The 14,831-nt window shown below is 36.9% G+C and overlaps 1 protein-coding gene across 3 annotated transcripts in view; it reads left to right on the forward strand.

The window, feature by feature from the left end:
• The window catches only part of LOC103142469 (polypeptide N-acetylgalactosaminyltransferase 18-like), a 148,524-nt gene that overhangs the window by 68,624 nt on the left and 65,069 nt on the right, over positions 1–14,831 (forward strand). The window lies entirely within an intron of this gene.

A 14,831-nucleotide genomic window follows, 5' to 3' on the forward strand; every position in this document is an offset into this window, starting at 1 on the left:
AAGGTCTGAATGATACCAGCCCTTTATTTAGATTTCAAAAAGCTTTGCTTGTACAACATTAAAACAACTAAAGCAGTCTAAACGACCTTCTCAACAGAAACATACAGTTTCCAATTGATCTCTTATAGATGCTGTTGCAAGTGAGTGGCAACCCAATATTAACATATTCCCAGTTTTTAGAAATAGTTGATTTCTGATCAGAAATTGCTGATTTACAGACTCCCTGCATTAATTTAAGTTAATCTGTCTAAAATACAGATTTATGATCCTCAGACTCTGTTTGGAAAATTCATCCTCAGATGTTTTTCTTAATCCAGTTTTGTTTTTTTCCTTTTAGAGAATCTTCTGCTGCTTAGGTTTTTTGTTTCTTCAAAATTGATCAAATTATGCTGATATAACCCACAATGCATTTCTAGGCCGCCATATGGGTTGCAAAGCAAATTTAAACATAACATATATTTGTTGCAACAAAGCTATATAAAGTAGTTATTAGGAAAATGTAAAAAAAAAACGACATGTCTCTACTGTAACAAATCTTATCTATTATGATGAATTAGTCATACTGAATTTAATTTTACATTTTCTATAGTTGATAAAGTGTCCGATGAACTAGAAAGTGATGGAAGCAAACTAGACAAAGCTAAATATCAATATCACTATTAATAAACTCTAATTGATTTTGCAGTGAGCTGGATAATTATGGACCTATTTACACCAAGTCTTGTTTGAATGTTTTGCATGTAGTCACTACTACTTCAGCCTTTACAAGTATTTTACATGCATTGCAAAATGTCTGTAGAAGCAAAACTTACAATGTCTTTGGTTTGCACATTTTACACCAGAAACATTACAATGCAAAATGATTTTTTTTAAAAAGAAAAAAAAATCAACAGACATGTTTACGTCTAGTCACTGCAAAATACATTATTCTCATTTGATGAGTAGAGATTTTCATTTTCCTTGAGTCTGAACACCTATTTCTTTAAACTCTCCTGAAGGTGCTGCGCAATGCATTCATGCGACTTCAACACTTTCCCCCTTGATTCCTCTTGACTTCTGCAATGTGCCCTCCAGATATGTGAGGAACTTAATCTCGGTTTACATAAAATAATAATGAAGTTTGTTGGACACATGAGGGCAGAGTGCCACATAGGTTTTTTTTTTTTGCTCAAAAGCATAATGCATCAACTAAAAGCTTAATTAAATATAAATGGCTCATATCAAGTGAAAATGCAGGACAAAATAGAGCAGCTTAGAAGTCCTTAAAACTTTTAGTGATTCGCTATTCAGAAAAATGGAGGACGAGCCATTTGCAGAGCTTTTAGGATTCTGATTATGAGACAGCGAGGGGCCTTCGAGGGAGGTAGCATTTCACACACGAGAGCATTAAGCACGTCATTGGCAGAGGTGGAAGTACTGCTCTTCAAACTAATAAAAAAGCCATTGAGCTTAGAAAGGGAAAAGGCATTTTGCAGTCATGCTGAGGGCAGAAAAAAAGAAAAAAAAAAAAGATGAGGCCTGGTTTGAGCCTGAACCTTACTATCACACACAAATTAAATTTAAACTCTTTAGGTTTTATTTATTTAATTTACTTAAAAATCTCTTTCTATGTTGTTGTCACTGTTTAATGCACTAGGGAGTTTGCCAGCATGTTGTTCATTAATCTGGTCGGTTTCAGTTTAGGTCCACATGCACAGCATGGCATCAGATTTTCAATCATAGTTGCTACATTGCTGAATATAATTTGATCTCATATCACCATCTGATTGCTGCTAACTTCTTAAATGCTAAGCATTTGTTTTACATTTGCTTTTATTTTACAAATCAGACCGAGTTGAGAACGTACAGATGCAAACATGGCCGTCAAATCCCACTAATGGGAGCAATGTGGACGTATACGCGTCTTGTTTGCAGAAGTGGAAAGACGCGCATCGTTTTGGTTCCAGTGTTAGTTGTGCACTGTTGCATACAACACAAGATTCAAGCTGGCATGAGTCTAAAATTATACTCTTGCTAATTAAATGCAGAAAAAAAAACAAAAAAAAAACAAGCCCAGCTGTCACTCCAAACTGCTGGGGTCTTGTGAACGACACAGAGGTACATCACTTAATTTAATTTCCAAGTAGCATTCATGTTAACGTTACACTGTAAACATTCAAAGAGTGTTCAATATGATGTAGTTCTGGGGAGAGATAGGTGGTTGATTTTGTGTCTAGTGAACAATTTCTGCATTGATTTTGGTTGTATAATTTGATCTTTTATCCTATGGCGATAACCCACTGTCAGTTTTCTGAAAAGATCCAACAGATTTTCAGTTTAAAAATGCTGGAAGTCCATGCCATTCTTCTCTCTATGACAAAAAGGCCAGCTGTTCCATCACAGATCCTCACACATCTGCTTCACTTGCCTGACATATCCTTGTTTCTTTGCTGTGGTGAAAAGAGATAACCATTACCCGGGGAGGCAGAAAGTTTTGGATAACTAAAAAGTTCCTGAACAAATCATTAAGAACTTAAGAAGTGTAAATGAGAAAAGCGCTTCAGTTTCATTTTATATTACATGAATTCTTAAGGGTGCCGTTAAAAGATGCAACGATCTTGTGATTTCGTAAAACAAACAAACAACAAAAGAAGCTACGCTTTTAATGTGGGTTCCCCACTGAATCAACGTGCCGAAATCAAAGGATGGATTTGTCCTTAAATTTTCAAGAGGGGATAATGTGGTTTCTACTGAAATAAAATGGGTTTGTGGTTTTTATTCAGTCACTTTTTCAACACATTTCCTGTGTCTGCATCAGTGCTCCTGTGTAAGAGTTTCCTCCCATGTCCTATAGTTCATGAATATTCACTCTCAGATTATCACCTTTTTCCAAAAACAACAAACTACAACATTCAAATTCTTGCCTGTTTTTTTTTTTTGTTTGTTTTTTTTCTGTCAATCCCCATGTTTGCTAGCAAGTAATGTGCTAGAATATCTCCAGGCTGCTGTTCTCTTTTCATGCTGTTATTTTTAACCAAACCATGTATAATATTAGAAACTACCTAGTAAGCTTTGTTGTGATTTGAAATGAGCCGCTTTCATGGAGGATTTAAGCGTTGTTTGTGTTTTTTATTGTTCTTAATCGTGTAAAGTAAACAGCTTACTGCTTCACACATGGCAATGAAAATCAGGCTTGTAGTGCTCATTAAAAAAGGAAGAGGTATTACACTGGTCATGTTAAGAGTTTTTCCTGCACAAATGGACCTGCCAGCGTAGTTTGTTATGACAATGAAATTTCCTGTCACCTCAAATTGCATTTGGGTTTCAACCTTTTCCCTCATGTTGCTTACATTATCCCTCCAGCTCTAAGTAAGCAGGTTTTTCATGAAAACCGCAGAGCATACTTAACGCTTAGTCGGAATAGTATTCTCCCATGGAGGCATCCCTAATAGAGCTNGTGTATAAATTTCTGGATTTTTATTTTGTTTTTTTGTTTTGTTTTCTGACAAATCGGTCAAATAATAACGAATTAGACACCAGTACAGAGGATGTGTGAGCCGTAAACCCAATACAGCAGCTGGGAAAATAAATCCATCTGGGTCTAGATAAAAAAAAAACTGATTGCGGTTTAAATCTGGATGCCAATTTCTCTTTTAGGGAACCCAGTTACAAAGAGAAGCAGAATCAATCATTGCTTTCACTTTTACTGGTAAAATCAGGAGAGTTGTGGGGGTTTTTTCAGTCAGTTTTTTATGTTTATGCATTTGGTAGATTTTCTTTTTTTCCCAAAGCAACCTAGAAATGAGGATACAACAATATTAACTGTATTGTTAATATACTGAGTCTCCTGTAGGAATTGGTTCAGGGTAGTTAAGTTTCAGGGGGTAAAAGTTCAGGGTAAACACATGCACACATGCCTGCTTTTACGTGCTTTCTGACATCATTTTGCCATGAAAAACATAGGCATTAAAACATAAAAATACATTTTCCTTTGGAAGGATAATAACAGGCTTGTCTGGTTTCATAGAAATTTGCCATTAATCTGCTTGTTAATACTCTCAGCCTTTATAGTTGGTAAATAAGGCTGTGCGGTTTATTTGAGTACATGGTTAATGATTTCATACTGTTGTTATATTTAACTATAAAGTCACTGAAAGGAAATAAAACCCCATCTATTTCCATTATTTTCTAATATTTCAAAGCGGGCAGATTTAAATGCATTTATAAAAAGTCGGTGATGCCGTTACTTGGATTACATTTTAGGCTCAGAGGAGCTGAGAATTTTAATAAATTGTGGCAAGCGCCAGAGATGAAAGTCCATGTTATCATCCTCAGACTTATCCTCCGTCGGTGAATCAGGGATTTTGACAAATCTGTTTCATCTGTTAACGTACATGGAGACTGAGCAAGTTTCTGAAGATTTATTTTGGTTGTTCTTTGAACTAAGAGCCTTGTGAGCTTTATTTCTTCTGCATTCAGTAATTAAGATCAGCCAGGCTGAATCTGTTCTGCTTCTGGCTTTGCACAGGACATGGCATTAGTTCTGATCCTCTCCTCTCACTTGAGGAAAAAGCAAACAGGTAATTCTCTCCTCTAAATCTCTTTAAGAGGAAAGAATACACCCCTCTTTTAGTCTGTTTTTCGTCTTTGTAAGGTTCCTGAATGCATAATCTATTCTTAGAGACTGCAAATAGGCAGCTTCAGTTCTCTAAACTCTCTGAATTTACATGTGTACATAAAAGATCAGGACAGTAAACGGCTGTAAAACATTTGGACTGAACAATATGTCACAAATATATACACTGTCATAATAGTTGTTGAAATTGTTGAACTTCCGATTTATGTGGCAATATCATTTTTAGGAGAGAGTCATTTTTATTCACTCAGCTGTTTAAATAGCCAAAAGTCACAGAATGATGGAAACACAGATGAGAAAGAGAGAAGAGAAGAAAATCCATAAGTGGAAATGAAGTGGAAATTTAGAAACTGAAATCAAAGTATTTACTATTATCATCCTGCATTAATCCTGCTCTCATGCAGCCCCACATCAGATTGGATTCTATGTATTATGATTTTGTCTTGCATTTTTGTCTGGAGTGACATTTCACTATGAATAAACTAAATGATTTGAAATTCTTCAAATGTAACTTGATATGGTGAAAATAGTTATTGAATGCATCATTTTTTTCCTCATTTTAAATATTTTCTTTTGGACCACTGACATAAAAATTGTACAAACTGCTTGCAACTACCCAAAGACAGGAAATGACAGGACATTTTCTTACTCTAATTATACGAACTCTATGCTGCAAAACAGCCCACACCATGATGTTACCGCTTACAAACTTCACTTTTGGCATGATGTTTTTGGGATCGTGTAATGACGTTAAGAGGTCAGGTTCGTTCTCTGATATTCTCCCAGCATGTTACTGGTTTGCCTAAATCTTCTGCAGCAAACTTCAAACGGGGTGTACCGCTGTTTTTCTTCTGCAGAGGAGTCTTGTGCAGTGAGTGTGCATAGATGCCTTTGAGTGTGTTGCAGTGAGTTTTGTAACAGCAAGACTTTTCCTTGAAAGTCTCTTTTCCTACCAGTTGTATTACCTGTTCAATACTTTTGTAACGAGACACCTTTTTGTAGATCATCAATTCATAATAAACCAGCAGCTTTTCATTAGCAAATAGCCACTAGAATGCTTTCTAAATGCTGACAGATTTTAGATATGTTCTTGGCTTTATATGGCTTTTTGCAAATTTGTTTGTGTCCAACCGACTCCCTGTGTCATTTGAATTGTTTACCCTCACCTTCATTAGAGGACAATTTTGCTGTGACTTCTTTGCATCCATTGATCTCTTGGGTTGTTGTAAATCTCTGTGTTGCAACTTTGTCAGTTACCCAATTGGAAATATTTTCAGCAAAGAGAGATAAATCATTAAACACTTATTTTACCTGTATTGCACTCATTTATTCATAACTTTCAGGAACTAAATTTGGCTTCAGCTATTTTTTTTTTAACTTCTCATTTGGCTTTACTGTGGTAAACAATGCAGTTCAATGTTGATTCAGTGACTTTAAGGTGCCCACTGCCAAAAAAAGCTAAAACCATGATTTTCTGCACACATGCTGATGTGCGCTGTGTTTAAATATCTCTACTTTAGGCTCATTTATACAAAAGGCACTGCTTCAGTCAAGTCACGGTGACATATTTTTTTAGAGAGTGGTGTTGCGCTCATGCTGCCAAACAAACTCTACCTCTTCAGTTTTTTTTTTTTTTCTAATTATAGAAAAATTAATGTTGACATTAACATTTAATGTGCTAACTGAGACTTTTAAGGTCATAAAGGTGCTCACAGTCACTGATAACCATATGCGTTTGGTAAGTGCTCCCTCTTTAATCCCATGCTAACAACAAAGGTGAACTCCTCTGCACAAAAAGCTGTTTCTACTCAAAGCTGTTCCATTTCGGCGTTCTTTCTTTGATAAATAATAGGGCTGCGACGTTCTGCAAAACAAGCTTTCATTTAGTGGAAATTTCAACAAGACTTAATGAATGACGGTTTCTAAGAATAAATCATTTTGTCTGTGTTCCCTTATGTCAGGAGCAACAGTGAGTGGATGCAACAGCACTCGAAAAGGGACATTTTACTTTTAAATATTCAGGACTACAATTGTCCAACTTTTGTCTAAGATCAAAGACACTTCAAACCTAGCCTGAATAAAAACTATTCTGATCTACGCAGATAATCTTTCAAACATTTATGAAAATATAAGTGCCTGTTCGTTTAATGATAACCCAGTTTAGCTCTTTTGCAGCTTCCGTTCCACTGTGATCTACATTTAAATTACGGTTAATTTACAATCTACGATTTTCACTTTTTGTCTTTGTTACGATTTAATGTGATGACTGATGTGACCTACCCAGTCTTTGTGTTCAGATTTGTCATTTTCAACACCTGCAGCATCTATGAATAAACCCACACAGACTATGTTTTTGAGCATATTTTTGGGCTATAGACGAAAACAACTTAAAGTGTGGGAAAATCAACCCCATTTGGTGTGTGTTTGTGTCCCTGTTCAATAAGCAGCTCAGAAGTTGCTGAAGTCCTGTCAGCGAAAAACCCATGAGTTTTTTTTTGTTTTTGCCCACTTGAGAGCATCACAGCGCTTTACAAATGACTCTCGAGTGAACGCGCTGTTCATATGGCATAAAACAGCAAAAAAAAGAAAAAAAAGAAAAACAACTTCAGAGCCTCTTTTTGTGACTCATTGCTTGTTGTGATTTGAAAAGGAGACGTTGTGCGGTTTAAAGGGGACTCGGAGTGGGTACAAAAGGCAAATGAATCGCCTGTGTTTTCCCTGATGCCTCTTTAAATACTGAAACACAAAAAGCTTTCGGAGGAAGATAATGTCACAGGGCTTGCGGAGCAAATGAGATTCTCTCCGCGAAAAAAACAAATTCTTTCAAATCCTCGGGTGTGAGTAGGCGTGTGTTTGTGTAACAAGTGCAAAGCCTGCTGGGATCGGGTTCCTGCCACGCGGCAACTGTTCCAGCGCGATCTGATGCGCGACTTGAAAGTGTACGGAGGATGTGCAGACGTCTAATTGAGCGGTTTTACATCCGCGCTTCGCTGTTGAACAAATCAGGCTCGTGTCCCATTTAATGTCTTAAAACACTTAAAAGCTGTTTATGTGAATCTGTCCCACACATAAATCAACACACAAATACTTAGCGGGATTTTATGTCCAGACGAAATGCAAGAGCTGTAACGTTTGCTTCTGTGAAAACCCGATATCGATACTTTCTCTCTGTCACACTAAGGCCAGCATCCTTGTAAGAAGGGAAAGGGCTTCCTGAAAGAGGTTCAACATGCTGGCACTTTCTTCTGTCGCAGCTCAGACATTTAAAGGGCCCGTTCTCCTCAGAAGGTATTTCTATCACTTTGTTTTGAATTGTTCTCAAACAGTGTATATATATATATATATATATATTTTTTTTTTCACTGCGAATGTTTGCGAGTCAGTGTTTGGTTGGCTGATTGACAGTAAAAGAAAAAAAAAGAAAAAGCAAAAACAGATCTGTGGCTCACAACTACATTCTGCACTCACACTGTGAGATACTTGGATTTTTTTTTTTTTCACAGTTCAGTGTAGACTTTAAATTTATTTTAAGGTTTCAGCCTCCATCTGCATCTTGCTTGTCATCCAGGACTTTATCTCTGTGTCTACCTGCCAATCACAGCTCCGGTGACAGCTCAGATGGCGAGCTCCCACAGATCAACCTTTTACCCAGTCGACGCTTGACGATCAGCAGGGAGCCCGGGGTGTCGAATCAGATCGCACAGAAACCACATTTATTCTTGACAAGTAAACCTAAACTGGCTGGTATTGCAGGCCTGCAGGCAGAGCTGATGCAGGTAGCTGCTGCTGCGAGGGGAGCAAAGTTGCATTTATTGCCGCATGAGCTTTTGGCAATGAAATTTAAGCGACAGTTTGGCTCATCGTTTTCACAACCATTCCTTTTTGTTTGTGTAGGGCATGATGGTTATTCATTTACATGTCTGAAGTTGTGTGAAAAAAAAAAACTATCATGAAAGAACTAAGGAAGCACAAGGCAGGCAGAAGTTGCCAAAGAGAGGCCTTAGTGCCAAACACACTGCATCTATAGTAGTGATAAGTTTTCAGCTCCTGTTTGAATTCATAAAGTGAAAATCTATCAGAGTTTATCCAATGAGTAGGAAGAAGCTGAGGAGAAATGCTGTGTAGGAGTAGCTCTCAGACTGAACAAGCCTATCTACTGGGATCCTGGCAGCAAGGAGATTTCTTTTGTTTTTGTTTAATTTCTTTTATTCAAGTGATTTGTATTACAATCTTGGGTTGTTTTGATCATTTCATTCTAGTTTGATAATGTTGAATTCTTTCGTTTCTTTTTTATTAGACCAGAATTGTTTCTGTTTCAGTCCTTATTTAGTGATTCTAGTTTGTTATGTGCATTTCTTGTGTCTAGTTATTCTTTGTTACTCTGGTTTAATTATGTTTCTTTGGTCTAGTTATTATTTAGATTTATTTCTCCCTCGCCCCCTGTGTCTCTCTTTCTCTCTCTCTCTGTCTCCCTTCACACCTGCAACCTGTTTCCAATCAGCCATCTGTTTCTTGTTCAGTAATCAACCTCTTTAGTGTGTATAAACTCATTCTGATCCTCGCTGGATCCGACCATCAAATCCTGTTACTTTACTGGTTCTCTTTTTTTTTTTTTCTTTTTGTTCTGCGTTGGATTCTTGTGATTTTTTTTTTTTTTTGTAAATTTGTCTTTTTTTCATTTTTCAGTATGATCCATTCTCCCATCTACAGTCTGCACTTTGGTCCAACGTCAAACTCACACAGCATGACATATTTGTTTGGCATTTTTTGGGGGGGCAACCAGAGGAAAACAAACAAAAAAAATATAAAAATAGGTACATATCACATTATTTCAGTATTGTCATCTTCCACGGACTGTGTACAAGATTCTGATTTTTCCTAGTGTTTTTCCCTTTCGTGCTGTTGTAGGTGGAAGGTGCAGGTCAGAAGCTCCTCTGCGCTTATGTGTTAAATAATTTGCATCAGGAGACCCACTGAGGAAAATGTCTCTTCTCAGCCAACTTTTTGTGAGCAAGAATAATCCTAAATGAGTATACACTACTTTGATTTAGAGTACATTAAATTGATCACCTTTATCTTAAAATAAATTATATTTGGAAATGACCAGAATATTATTTTTTTTTATATATTAAAGTATTTTTTTAGAAAGTTGTTTTTGTCTCATCACACAAAGATGCATTCTTGTAAAATGTCAAATCTTAACCTGAAAAAGTGTTTTTTTTTTATATTTACTTCCTACACCAATTGTTTTCTTAATGCCTGTTCTTTGTACATGTCAGATGCATTACCTTGGAATATACTCTGGTCCAGCATGTCATGACATTGAGACATTCCTGATTAAGTCTTGCTTTGTGGCACCAAACTTCCTGACCTAAAGCTCCCGTTTTGCAGTTCTGGTTCTTGGTGTTAGTCATGATTAAGTCGATCTAGCTGCAGCAGTCGTGAATCCAACCACGTCTCAGTTCGGGCTCCGGGTTGAAAGCTGTTTCGCAGCGTGCAGCCTCCAACCTGCTGAGCCAGTAGCTTGTCAATTCTTTGTGAAATGACTTGAGGACAAGGTAAAACTCTGTCACCCGGCCTGTTTTGAATCCATTACGTTGTGGGTAGCCTGGGCTTGACGCTCCTAGATCTACAGGAGGGATGTGTGTGTGCGCGTTTGGACAGGGAGCTGTCTTGGTGCCTGAGCTCATAAAAGAGGGTGTCTCTGCAAGCTGATGTGACGGAGCTCCGAGTCGCCTGGTTTACAGATGCCTGGAGATGAATACCTTCTGTCACAGCCGCTTTATTCTCCTGTTTTCTTCGTCTCTCGGCCTGCCGCTCCTCCTCTTCGTCACTCCCTCGGCAACCTGTCGGCACTTTTATTTTGCTGCTCTCCTTGATCCTCCGCCTTTGATTCAGTCATTACCATTTTGGTTTTATTTGACTTGTTTGTTTGTTCTCATGCCTCTGTTTTTAATTATTCAAAAAAAGCACTGATGTCTTGTTTATTATGCTCGGCTATATTTTCCAGTCCTTTTTGCCAATGAGGGAAAGCTGGCTTTGTCGAATTATTAAGATTTATTGTCCAAGTTTTCCATCTCGGTCTTTTATTTGCATGCTCTGTGTGTGCTCTGTGTGTTTGGATGTAAATACTGCTGAGTAGACAATGATGTGGAGCGCATTTCCCACCCAAGACCAACAGTCCACAGTCGCACTGTTTGCTGCCACAATGCAGTCCAGACTGCTGTCAGAGTCGACCATGAGCAAGGTGTTTTTCATCTATAAAAAGTACATTATATATATACATATATATATATATTTTTTTTTCTCTATTTAAAGAAAATATCAAGGCAACTGTACAGAACCGGAGGAGCTTACTTATTTATAAAGCACAGCTCAGGAAAATATCAAGAGTGTACACAGGCACAAAAACCCAAACCAACATACACTAGATGGGGAAAATCAGATTTATAACACTGAGCATGCACATATCTGCAGGCAGTGTTTCTTTTGTAAATCACTGTGCCACTGGAAATGTGCACTCATGAATCAGCCTCATCTAACACTCTTCACACCCACATTTATTATGCAATGCAAAGCACCTCATGAATGCTGATGCAAACGCATGAGCTCGCTGATCTGCGGTTCTTAATGTTGAATCATACAAAACTGAGATGAAGACCAAGAAAAAGAAGAGAAATGTTTGCGTTTTTCTTTTTTTTTTTTTTCCCCCCCCCTGGAACATAATTTGAGTTTCTTGTGGCTTAAGTGCATCTTAGAAAGTGCGTAGTTATATCTGCTCTGTATTTTTGGTAGATGATGAACATTCTCAGTCGGAAGTAATGCTGTTTGGTGTTAACTTGAGAGACAAATAAAATGAAAATTATCAGCGGCGTGCATTTCAGTTCTGTTTAAGATAAATTATACGTCAGACATAGATATTAACCACAGCTTCTAAGGTCTGAATGATACCAGCCCTTTATTTAGATTTCAAAAAGCTTTGCTTGTACAACATTAAAACAACTAAAGCAGTCTAAACGACCTTCTCAACAGAAACATACAGTTTCCAATTGATCTCTTATAGATGCTGTTGCAAGTGAGTGGCAACCCAATATTAACATATTCCCAGTTTTTAGAAATAGTTGATTTCTGATCAGAAATTGCTGATTTACAGACTCCCTGCATTAATTTAAGTTAATCTGTCTAAAATACAGATTTATGATCCTCAGACTCTGTTTGGAAAATTCATCCTCAGATGTTTTTCTTAATCCAGTTTTGTTTTTTTCCTTTTAGAGAATCTTCTGCTGCTTAGGTTTTTTGTTTCTTCAAAATTGATCAAATTATGCTGATATAACCCACAATGCATTTCTAGGCCGCCATATGGGTTGCAAAGCAAATTTAAACATAACATATATTTGTTGCAACAAAGCTATATAAAGTAGTTATTAGGAAAATGTAAAAAAAAAACGACATGTCTCTACTGTAACAAATCTTATCTATTATGATGAATTAGTCATACTGAATTTAATTTTACATTTTCTATAGTTGATAAAGTGTCCGATGAACTAGAAAGTGATGGAAGCAAACTAGACAAAGCTAAATATCAATATCACTATTAATAAACTCTAATTGATTTTGCAGTGAGCTGGATAATTATGGACCTATTTACACCAAGTCTTGTTTGAATGTTTTGCATGTAGTCACTACTACTTCAGCCTTTACAAGTATTTTACATGCATTGCAAAATGTCTGTAGAAGCAAAACTTACAATGTCTTTGGTTTGCACATTTTACACCAGAAACATTACAATGCAAAATGATTTTTTTTAAAAAGAAAAAAAAATCAACAGACATGTTTACGTCTAGTCACTGCAAAATACATTATTCTCATTTGATGAGTAGAGATTTTCATTTTCCTTGAGTCTGAACACCTATTTCTTTAAACTCTCCTGAAGGTGCTGCGCAATGCATTCATGCGACTTCAACACTTTCCCCCTTGATTCCTCTTGACTTCTGCAATGTGCCCTCCAGATATGTGAGGAACTTAATCTCGGTTTACATAAAATAATAATGAAGTTTGTTGGACACATGAGGGCAGAGTGCCACATAGGTTTTTTTTTTTTGCTCAAAAGCATAATGCATCAACTAAAAGCTTAATTAAATATAAATGGCTCATATCAAGTGAAAATGCAGGACAAAATAGAGCAGCTTAGAAGTCCTTAAAACTTTTAGTGATTCGCTATTCAGAAAAATGGAGGACGAGCCATTTGCAGAGCTTTTAGGATTCTGATTATGAGACAGCGAGGGGCCTTCGAGGGAGGTAGCATTTCACACACGAGAGCATTAAGCACGTCATTGGCAGAGGTGGAAGTACTGCTCTTCAAACTAATAAAAAAGCCATTGAGCTTAGAAAGGGAAAAGGCATTTTGCAGTCATGCTGAGGGCAGAAAAAAAGAAAAAAAAAAAAGATGAGGCCTGGTTTGAGCCTGAACCTTACTATCACACACAAATTAAATTTAAACTCTTTAGGTTTTATTTATTTAATTTACTTAAAAATCTCTTTCTATGTTGTTGTCACTGTTTAATGCACTAGGGAGTTTGCCAGCATGTTGCTCATTAATCTGGTCGGTTTCAGTTTAGGTCCACATGCACAGCATGGCATCAGATTTTCAATCATAGTTGCTACATTGCTGAATATAATTTGATCTCATATCACCATCTGATTGCTGCTAACTTCTTAAATGCTAAGCATTTGTTTTACATTTGCATTTATTTTACAAATCAGACCGAGTTGAGAACGTACAGATGCAAACATGGCCGTCAAATCCCACTAATGGGAGCAATGTGGACGTATACGCGTCTTGTTTGCAGAAGTGGAAAGACGCGCATCGTTTTGGTTCCAGTGTTAGTTGTGCACTGTTGCATACAACACAAGATTCAAGCTGGCATGAGTCTAAAATTATACTCTTGCTAATTAAATGCAGAAAAAAAAACAAAAAAAAAACAAGCCCAGCTGTCACTCCAAACTGCTGGGGTCTTGTGAACGACACAGAGGTACATCACTTAATTTAATTTCCAAGTAGCATTCATGTTAACGTTACACTGTAAACATTCAAAGAGTGTTCAATATGATGTAGTTCTGGGGAGAGATAGGTGGTTGATTTTGTGTCTAGTGAACAATTTCTGCATTGATTTTGGTTGTATAATTTGATCTTTTATCCTATAGCGATAACCCACTGTCAGTTTTCTGAAAAGATCCAACAGATTTTCAGTTTTAAAATGCTGGAAGTCCATGCCATTCTTCTCTCTATGACAAAAAGGCCAGCTGTTCCATCACAGATCCTCACACATCTGCTTCACTTGCCTGACATATCCTTGTTTCTTTGCTGTGGTGAAAAGAGATAACCATTACCCAGGGAGGCAGAAAGTTTTGGATAACTAAAAAGTTCCTGAACAAATCATTAAGAACTTAAGAAGTGTAAATGAGAAAAGCGCTTCAGTTTCATTTTATATTACATGAATTCTTAAGGGTGCCGTTAAAAGATGCAACGATCTTGTGATTTCGTAAAACAAACAAACAACAAAAGAAGCTACGCTTTTAATGTGGGTTCCCCACTGAATCAACGTGCCGAAATCAAAGGATGGATTTGTCCTTAAATTTTCAAGAGGGGATAATGTGGTTTCTACTGAAATAAAATGGGTTTGTGGTTTTTATTCAGTCACTTTTTCAACACATTTCCTGTGTCTGCATCAGTGCTCCTGTGTAAGAGTTTCCTCCCATGTCCTATAGTTCATGAATATTCACTCTCAGATTATCACCTTTTTCCAAAAACAACAAACTACAACATTCAAATTCTTGCCTGTTTTTTTTTTTTGTTTGTTTTTTTTCTGTCAATCCCCATGTTTGCTAGCAAGTAATGTGCTAGAATATCTCCAGGCTGCTGTTCTCTTTTCATGCTGTTATTTTTAACCAAACCATGTATAATATTAGAAACTACCTAGTAAGCTTTGTTGTGATTTGAAATGAGCCGCTTTCATGGAGGATTTAAGCGTTGTTTGTGTTTTTTATTGTTCTTAATCGTGTAAAGTAAACAGCTTACTGCTTCACACATGGCAATGAAAATCAGGCTTGTAGTGCTCATTAAAAAAAGAAGAGGTATTACACTGGTCATGTTAAGAGTTTTTCCTGCACAAATGGACCTGCCAGCGTAGTTTGTTATGACAATGAAATTTCCTGT

The sequence above is a fragment of the Poecilia formosa genome, unplaced genomic scaffold, assembly GCF_000485575.1.
Source record: "Poecilia formosa unplaced genomic scaffold, Poecilia_formosa-5.1.2 Scaffold97, whole genome shotgun sequence".
In the NCBI taxonomy this organism is placed as follows: Eukaryota; Metazoa; Chordata; class Actinopteri; order Cyprinodontiformes; family Poeciliidae; genus Poecilia; species Poecilia formosa.